Source organism: Leuresthes tenuis, unplaced genomic scaffold (assembly GCF_036924035.1).
Source record: "Leuresthes tenuis unplaced genomic scaffold, fLeuTen1.0.hap1 SCAF_40, whole genome shotgun sequence".
NCBI classification, from domain to species: domain Eukaryota; kingdom Metazoa; phylum Chordata; class Actinopteri; order Atheriniformes; family Atherinopsidae; genus Leuresthes; species Leuresthes tenuis.
Genome location: NW_027325394.1, coordinates 52,642 through 61,646, shown reverse-complemented (window position 1 = coordinate 61,646; position 9,005 = coordinate 52,642). Strand labels below are relative to the sequence as shown.

The 9,005-nt window shown below is 40.1% G+C and overlaps 1 pseudogene; it reads right to left on the bottom strand.

The window, feature by feature from the left end:
- Positions 1-4,679: 4,679 nt before the first annotated feature.
- On the bottom strand, positions 4,680-4,856 carry LOC140285479 (U2 spliceosomal RNA; annotated as a pseudogene).
- Between the last annotated feature and the right edge of the window lie 4,149 nt (positions 4,857-9,005).

Sequence of the window (9,005 nt, the reverse complement as noted above, 5' to 3'; positions counted from 1 at the left end):
AAAGAACGTTGTACTTTGCAGGATAGGAAAGAACAACTCTAAACCTTTTCAGGAATCCGAGAATAAGCGTCGATTGACGAGTTCTACACAATTTCGGATTTTGATATAAAATGAATTCGTTCACTCAAACCAAGTTAAAACTGCTTTTGTCCTTCATATTTATCCATGTCTGAATAGGTTTCAACAAAAAAGAAAGTATTACTTTGCAGTATACCAAAGAACAACACTAAACCTTTAGAAATCCGAAAATAAGCTTCTTATCACCAGTTCTACACAATTTCGGATTTTGATATAAAATGAATTCCTTCACTCAAACCAAGTTAAAACTGCTTTGTCCTTAATATTTATCCATGTCTGAATAGGTTTCAACAAAAAAGAAAGTATTACTTTGCAGTATACCAACGAACAACACTAAACCTTTAGGAATCCGAGAATAAGCTTCTTTTCACCAGTTCTACACAATTTTGGATTTTGATATAAAATGAATTCCTTCACTCAAACCAAGTTAAAACTGCTTTGTCCTTCATATTTATCCATGTCTGAATGGGTTTCAACAAAATAGAAAGTATTACTTTGCAGTATACCAAAGAACAACACTAAACCTTTAGGAATCCGAGAATAAGCTTCTTTTCACCAGTTCTACAAAATTTTGGATTTTGATATAAAATGAATTCCTTCACTCAAACCAAGTTAAAACTGCTTTGTCCTTCATATTTATCCATGTCTGAATCGGTTTCAACAAAATAGAAAGTATTACTTTGCAGTATACCAAAGAACAACACTAAACCTTTAGGAATCCGAGAATAAACTTATTTCCACGAGTTCTACACAATTTCGGATTTTGATAGAAAATGAATTCCTTCACTCAAACCAAGTGAAAACTGCTTTGTCATATTTTTCAGCAAGTATGGTCGGACATTCACACCTACTCACAGCCGAACACCTCCGCTCCCGCATTTGATGGTGTATAGTCGGGCATTCTCACCATTTCTCATCAGGTTTTTGCAAATTATGATCTGACATTCACACCTGCTTTTGATGTTGTATGGTTGGGCATTCGCACCTTTTTTTACCCATTTTTCAGGAATTATGGGTGGACATTCACACCATCTTGCAGCTGAACACCTCCTCTCCCGCATATGATCATGTGCGGTTTGATATTCGAAAATTTTCTTTCATGTTTTCTAGCAATTATTGATGGACATTGAGACCTTCTTGCAGCTGAACACCTCCGCTCCCGCTTTTGATGATGTATAGTCGGGCTTTCGAGCCTTTTCTTCCCCGGTTTTTACAAATTATGGTTGGACATTCAGACCTTCTTGCAGCCGAAAACCTCCGCTCCCTCTTTTGATCATACATTGTCGGGCATTCGCACCTTTTCTTAACCACTTTTTACAAAACATGGTTGGACTTTCACACTTTCTTGTAGCCGAACACATCCCTTCCCGCTATTGATTGTGTACAGTCGGGTATTTTAACCTTTTCTTACCCGCTTTTTACCAACTACGGTCGGACATTCACACCTTCTTATGGCGGAACACCTCCGCTCCCTCTTTTGATGGTGTAGGTTCGGGCATTCGAACCTTTTCTTACCCGCTTTTTACAAACTATGCTCGGACATTCAAACCTTCTTGTAGCCGAACACATCCAGTCCTGCTTTTGATGATGTATGGTTGGGCATTCGCACTTTTTTTTTTACCCATTTTTGAGGAATTATGGGTGGACATTCACACCTTCTTGCAGCTGAACACCTCCTCTCCCACTTATGATCATGTGCGGTTGGATATTCGAACATTTTTTTTCATGTTTTCTAGCAATTATTGATGGACATTCAGACCTTCTTGCAGCTGAACACCTCCGCTCCCGCTTTTGATGGTGTATAGTCGGGCTTCCGAGCCTTTTCTTCCCCGGTTTTTACAAATTATGGTTGGACATTTAGACCTTCTTGCAGCCGAAAACCTCCGTTCCCTCTTTTGATCATACATTGTCCGGCATTCGCAACTTTTCTTACCCGCTTTTTACAAACCATGGTCGGACTTTCACACCTTTTAGTAGCCAAACAACTCCGCTCCCGCTATTGATTGTGTACAGTCGGGTATTTTAACCTTTTCTTACCCGCTTTTTACCAATTATGGTGGGACATTCACACCTTCTTACAGCGGAACACCTCCGCTCCCTGTTTTGATCATTTATGGTCTGGCAATACTACCTTTTCTTACCCGTTTTTGAGTTATTATGGCTGGACATTCACAGCTTCTTGCAGCCGAACACCTCTTCTCCCGCTTTTGATGATGAATGGTCCGGCATTCTTACCTTTTCTAACACATTTTTCAGCAATTATTGTTGGTCATTCACACCTTTCTCATCAGCTTTTTACAAATTATGATCTGACATTCACACCTACTTGCAGCCGAACATCTCGGCTTCCGCTTTTGATGGTGTATATTTTGGCATTCGAACCTTTTCTTACCCGCTTTTTACAAACCATGGTCGGACTTTCATACCTTCTTTTAGCCGAACAACTCCGCTCCCGCTATTGATTGTGTAGAGTTGGGTATTTTAGCCTTTTCTTACCCGCTTTTTACCAACTATGGTCGGACATTCACACTTTCTTACAGCGGAACACCTCCGCTCCCTCTTTTGATGGTGTATGTTCTGGCATTCGAACCTTTTCTTACCCACTTTTTACAAACTATGCTCGGACATTCACACCTTCTTGCAGTGAAACACCTCCGCTCCCTCTTTTGATGGTGTATGTTCGGGCATTCGCACCTTTACTTACCCGCTTTTTACAAACTATGGTCGTACATTCAAACCTTGTAGCCGAAAACCTCCACTCCCTCTTTTGATCATACTTTGTCGGGCATTCGCACCTTTTCTTACCCGCTTTTTACAAACTATGCTCGGACATTCAAACCTTCTTGTATCCAAACACATCCACTCCTGCTTTTGTTGATGTATGGTTGGGCATTCGAACCTACTTGTTGCCCGCTTTTCATTAATTATGGGTGGACATTCACACCTTGTCACAGCCAAACACCTCCGCTCCCTCTTTTGATCATGTATGGTTGGACATTCGCACCTTTTCTCACCCGCTTTTTGCAAACTATGGTCGGCCATTCACAGCTTCCTCTCCACCATACTTGTATGGTGGGATATTCACACCCACTTGCATCCGAAGATCTCCGCCCCCACTTTTGTTGATATTTAGTCGGTCATTCACACCTTACCTGTTTTCTTGCCGCCAAACACCTCTGATCTCGCTTTTGATGATGTAAGATTGGGCATTCAGACCTTGCTTTTCCTGCTTTTCACCAACTATAGATGGACATTCACACCTTCTTGCAGCCGAACACTTCCGCTCCACCTTTTAGGTTTCTATCACACCTTTTTTTTCACCGCATTTTATAGATTATGGTTGGAAATTCTCAACCACTCATCCGAAGACCTCTCCTCCCGCTTTTGTTAATATATTTGAACTTTAGTCAGACATTCACACCTACTTGTAGCCGAACACCACCTCTCTAGCTTTTGATGAGGTATGGTCCGGGATTCTTACCGTTTCTAACACATTTTTCAGCAATTATGGTAGGATATTCACACCTTCTTGCAGCTGAACACCTCCTCTCCCACTTATGATCATGTGCGGATTGATTTTCGAAAATTTTCTTTCATGTTTTCTAGCAATTAATTATGGACATTTAGACCTTCTTGCAGCTGAACACCTCCGCTCCCGCTTTTGATCATACATTGTCAGGCATTCGCACCTTGTCTTACCCGCTTTTTACAAACTTTAGTCGAACATTCACACCTTTTTGCAGCCGAACACAGTTTTTTGCAGCCGAATTTGGGCATTCGCACCTTTTCATACCCACTTTTTACCAACTATGGTCGGACATTCACACCGTCTTACAGCGGAACACCTCCGCTCCCTCTTTTGATGGTGTATGCTCGGACATTCAAACCTTCTTGTAGCCGAACACATCCACTCCTGCTTTTGATGATGTATGGTATGGCATTCGAACCTACTTGTTGCCCGCTTTTCATTAATTATGGGTGGACATTCACACCTTGTCGCAGCCAAACACCCTGTTTCGATCATGTATGGTTGGACATTCGCACCTTTTCTCACCCGCTTTTTGCAAACTATGGTCGGCCATTCACAGCTTCCTCTCCACCATACTTGTATGGTGGGATATTCACACCCACTTGCATCCGAAGACCTCCGCCCCCACTTTTGTTGATATTTAGTCGGTCATTCGCACCTTACCCGCTTTTGGCAAACTATGGCCTTCTTGCAGCCAAAAACCTCTGATCTCGCTTTTGATGATGTAAGGTTGGGCATTCAGACCTTGCTTCACCTGCTTTTCACCAAATATAGTCGGACATTCACACCTTCTTGCAGCCGAACACTTCCGCTCCACCTTTTAGTTTTCTATGGGGCATTCACACCTTTATTTTCACCGCATTTTATAAAAACACCACAGGAACACCGTATTGAGGCTTTGTTCTGACCGCTCATTCGGTGTCGCGTTTCTTTCAAGCATTTCTCCTGGTTAGCCCGCACTCGGCTCGCTCCCAGAGCCGTGTTAAAGTCTACTTCGCATTCACTCTCTTTTCTCAGCAGACTAAAAGAAACTTCCATCCTGCACCGCTGTTAGCTTTTTCACAAGAGCAGAGGAGAGCGCACCGTTCCCAGCGGCACTGCAGTACCGGGTCGATGCTTGGAGTGAACGGAGCAAGCTCCTTTTTCAACTCCTATTGATAAAAATCCATTTAATATGTAGTCCTTGCATAGACATATCACATATTAAACTGATAAGTACAGATGGATTATGTGCAATTAGTAAAGAGAGTAGAGGACGATCTCTCTCGTTGGAAGTCCTTACCTATATCACTTATGGGGAGAGTTACAACCATTAAAATGATGATACTACCAAAAGTTAACTATTTGTTCTCAATGATCCCCATAAAACCATCTGCTACTTGGTTTAAGTCACTAGATTCATGCATCTCCAAATTTCTGTGGAAAAACAAACCACCACGTATTAGTTTAAAAACCCTACAGAAGACCAAGGACAGTGGTGGATTAGATTTACCTCATTTTCAGCACTATTCCTTAGCCAATAGGTTACAATATATATCAAAATGGTTTAAACCTTGTTGTTGTCACAGTTCCCAGAGACGTTGTAATCGTTGAGGATTCTATATTCACCCCCTCATTAGAGGCACGTGTTGCAGATTGATGACACTGAATCTTCTTCTCTGTTCATTGCTGGCATCATTCCCAGCATCGTAAGTGTTCGTGGCATTGTTAGCCTCTTCTTCTGGATCTTGATATCAAGCATCCTTTTGTGTTTCTGGTTTGTAAGTCCTCTCTCTTCGTTCACCGGAGTCTTCGTCTCTTTGTCCTTGAGTTTGGTGATTTTTTCTTCTTTTGATGCCTTGACACAGTGTGACAGGTGATACCACATGGGAGATCCTTTAACTTGGACTGCTGTCCCTGTGCTGCGAAATGGCTGTGCTGCTCAAATGGTCTCTCCTTCATCATATACACAGTTATTTATACATCACCTTCCACCATGAAGCGTTGTCCCTTTTTGTTTCTCTCTTTGTTCTTAAAATGCTGTTATAAATGTCTAAACCAATCCATTAAACTAGATCATTTTGGCAGTAAAGCGATCTACAATGTGCTTGGTCGCAAAGCTGCTCATCTGTGGTAAACAGCTCTTCAGAAAGGCATTCTTCAATTGATTTCACTCATTTTATGTAATAATTTTGTGATTTCCTACAAAACTACACTTCTTCTCCCATCTGTCTGAGTATTTAATATTGTCTGGGTCCCGTTAAAACATGTATTTTTCCCATCTAATTCCTTGTTTGCTTTAAAACAAGTATTCCCCATTTTCTATCCCTTCAGTAGCCAACCAGTTTGTATGGAGTACACTGGAGCAACTTGACTGATCAGTAAAACACTGCTTTTGTTGTCACCGCAAGGCTTCCCCCGTCGGTTGTTTCACTGAGACACTACTGAGTAACTACAACTCAACACAGTTTATACACATAACATTCATATACATACTAACAAACAAACAAACAATAATTTATCGCAATTTTCTCATCTCTGTTTGAACGTACACCCAGGTAAATATTCCTGTAGTCTTCTCATACCGACTATGGACCCATTCATTGTTTAACTTCACTGTTTTGCAAATCCTAATTGAATATTACACATTGACATTGAACTTTACTGGATAAGCAGGTCTTCATTGCATTCAGCAGCCTATATGTGAGCATTTATGTGTAAGCTGTTCTTCTTTGCATTTATCAGCAGCAAGCAATTCTTCACTGCACATGCATATGTAAATAGTAAAACAATTCCAATGTGTTAGCGAAACCTTCTATATCACAGTGGTTTCTAAGGTCTATTTTAAGTTCTTTGCCATCAGTGAGATGACATTGTTTACAAAGTGTGTCAAATTATCACTGAAGATCTTTTCAGGAATTTCAAATCTAGAAATGAGTTATTTTACGCGTGATTTTGCTACTGAGAGTGCATCTGCTTGTGCACATGGAAATATTTCAGACCATTTGGTAAAAACCTCTGTTGTCACTGAGCAGAATCGTTTCCCTTAACATTAATTTAGTTCAATGAAATCTACAAAATAATGAAATAATGAAATCCAAACAAATATGTTGAAAAAGATACACTGGCTTAGGGAATTATCATCGTTTTGGTCTTAGATTGCCCTGTGGAATGTATTTTGCACATATTTGACCTGCTAGACAAAACTTTATTCATTTATTTATTCTAAAAAAATGTTTTTAATAATTAGTAAAACCATATGCTGTAAAAACCTGGTTCATTATTGCTTCCATCCCTCCTGTTGAGACATGACATGGTCCGTGGCTCAATACTGCAGCATATTTAAACAAATTCTTTGGCAGTATGGTTTTCCTTCCTGTCATTCATACGAGTCTATTGTAGATGGCAATTGAATAACATCTAATAATGCTAAAATATTTGTAGTTTATACATTTAGCTGTGGATGTCAACATACCTGTTTTTCCAATGCTGTGTTAACACATGTACAGTTGAGAAGGCATACTGACTGTCAGTGTAAACGTTAACAACCTTTTTGTTATTTAATTTACAAGCTTCAGTTAAAGCTTCCAATTCGACTGCTTGAACAGAGTAATTTTTTGGTAGTGGTTGTTTTAAGAAAACTTCAGTTTCTGTTACTACTGCAAATCCTGTAGCATTTGTGCCATCAGGGTTTTTTTGCTTGATCTGTTGAATAAATATAGTTATTTCTGCATTTTCATAACGTATATCAGTTAAGTCTGGCCTGGGTAAAACACTGATGGTTATTTCTGGCTTTCCATCTGTGGGGTAGGTAGCAGTGTGGATGGATTAAGTGTAGCACATCTCTCGACAACAAGGTGTGGCTGTGAAAGAAGAACTGTTATGTAGGAGAGATGTCTGGTAAAGATATTTTGTTAAGTAACCATATCACAGCCACTGCATGAGGTACCTTAAGTGTTAATGGGTGAAATAACACCATTATTGTTGATGCCTGCACTGCCAATGGCTTCTGGCCATTGATTCAAAAGTACGATCTCGTCCCTTTTTCCCCCTTTCAGTGGACACTGGCCCCTAATTACCGCAATTCAGCAGGGGGTCTTTCATTAGGAGTACTGGACTCCCCCGTGCACGGTTTCAGCTCCGACCCTGGACAGCGGAAAAAACGTTGAGATCTGGTTTGAGGACCCAATTGTTGAGAAAAGTCTCTCAATGAGACTCAGAGTTGCTGGAGTCAGTTAATGCAAAGGTTTAATCTTGCAGCAAGTTCAAGAATGTGTGTGTGTATGGGTGTATGTGTGCGAACGTGTGTGAGTTTGTGTGTGTGAGAGTTTAAAGAACCTGTTATCCACAGGCAGGCCTTAACTAGTATGGCACGGGTCCAGCCTGTCTCATCTTTTTTGGAAGGTCCAGCGCTCGGCCGTAACCCTTCTGTCTGTTTGGACTCTCACATACATTCGGTTAATCATAGAAAAACGAGAACAAAACTTTTTAGCCCCTTAAATTCATAAAACAGACATGGTGCAGTTATTTCCATTCTAGAAAATAAGAGTAATCACCACCATTCCTATAAATTCTGGATATTCTAACAATCTGAATCTTTTTTAAATGTTCGATGAAGCCCTTTGCTGTTCTGTTTAGAGACTCAGCTGATCATAAACCAAGTTTTGCTCTTGAACCAAGCTTCTAAACTCTTCACCTTTTTCATTTCTCAGTTAGTATTCACTTTAAAACTGATTAAAAGAAAAATTAAATGAATGCCTATCAACAAATGTGGGATCTAAACTCTAGTGCTTCCTCTAAAATAATTTCCTTTCTCAATTCAGAAATGTGTGTGTGTAAGTCACAACACCCGTGACACCAAAACGGCTTTCTTTTCTCTCTTTTCTCTACACTCTGCACTGTGAGCACACACAACAAATCAGAAAGGCTTTTTTTCTCTCTTTTCTACATTATGGACTGTGGGGACACAAAACCGCTCTCTCTTTTTTTTTTTTTTGATTGTGTGCCAGGGCGTTGTCTCACGTATTAGATTATGCTTAAGATACGAATGAGTTTATCAGTCACATCAGAATCCATACATACTGATCCTCCCGTAATAAAATGGTCGGATCTTATCAAACACACTTTGTTTCTTGTGACAAGTCAGCGAAACAGCGTATACACGTCAAGACACTGAATCAAGTTTGCCACAAGAACTCATAAGTTTGGCAGTATTGCTCTGCCGTCAGCAATCATACACCCATTTTATTTTCATGAGACATGTGCAGGCACCTGTTCATCTACTGTTCTATCACTATGAATTAGTTTATCTATTATCAATAAGGATACTTCTACAACTACTATCAAAGTATGTCCGGACTTCTTATGTTGTCAGTTGCTATATATCAATAAGTGGGTTGCTACTGAAAAGCATTAAGCA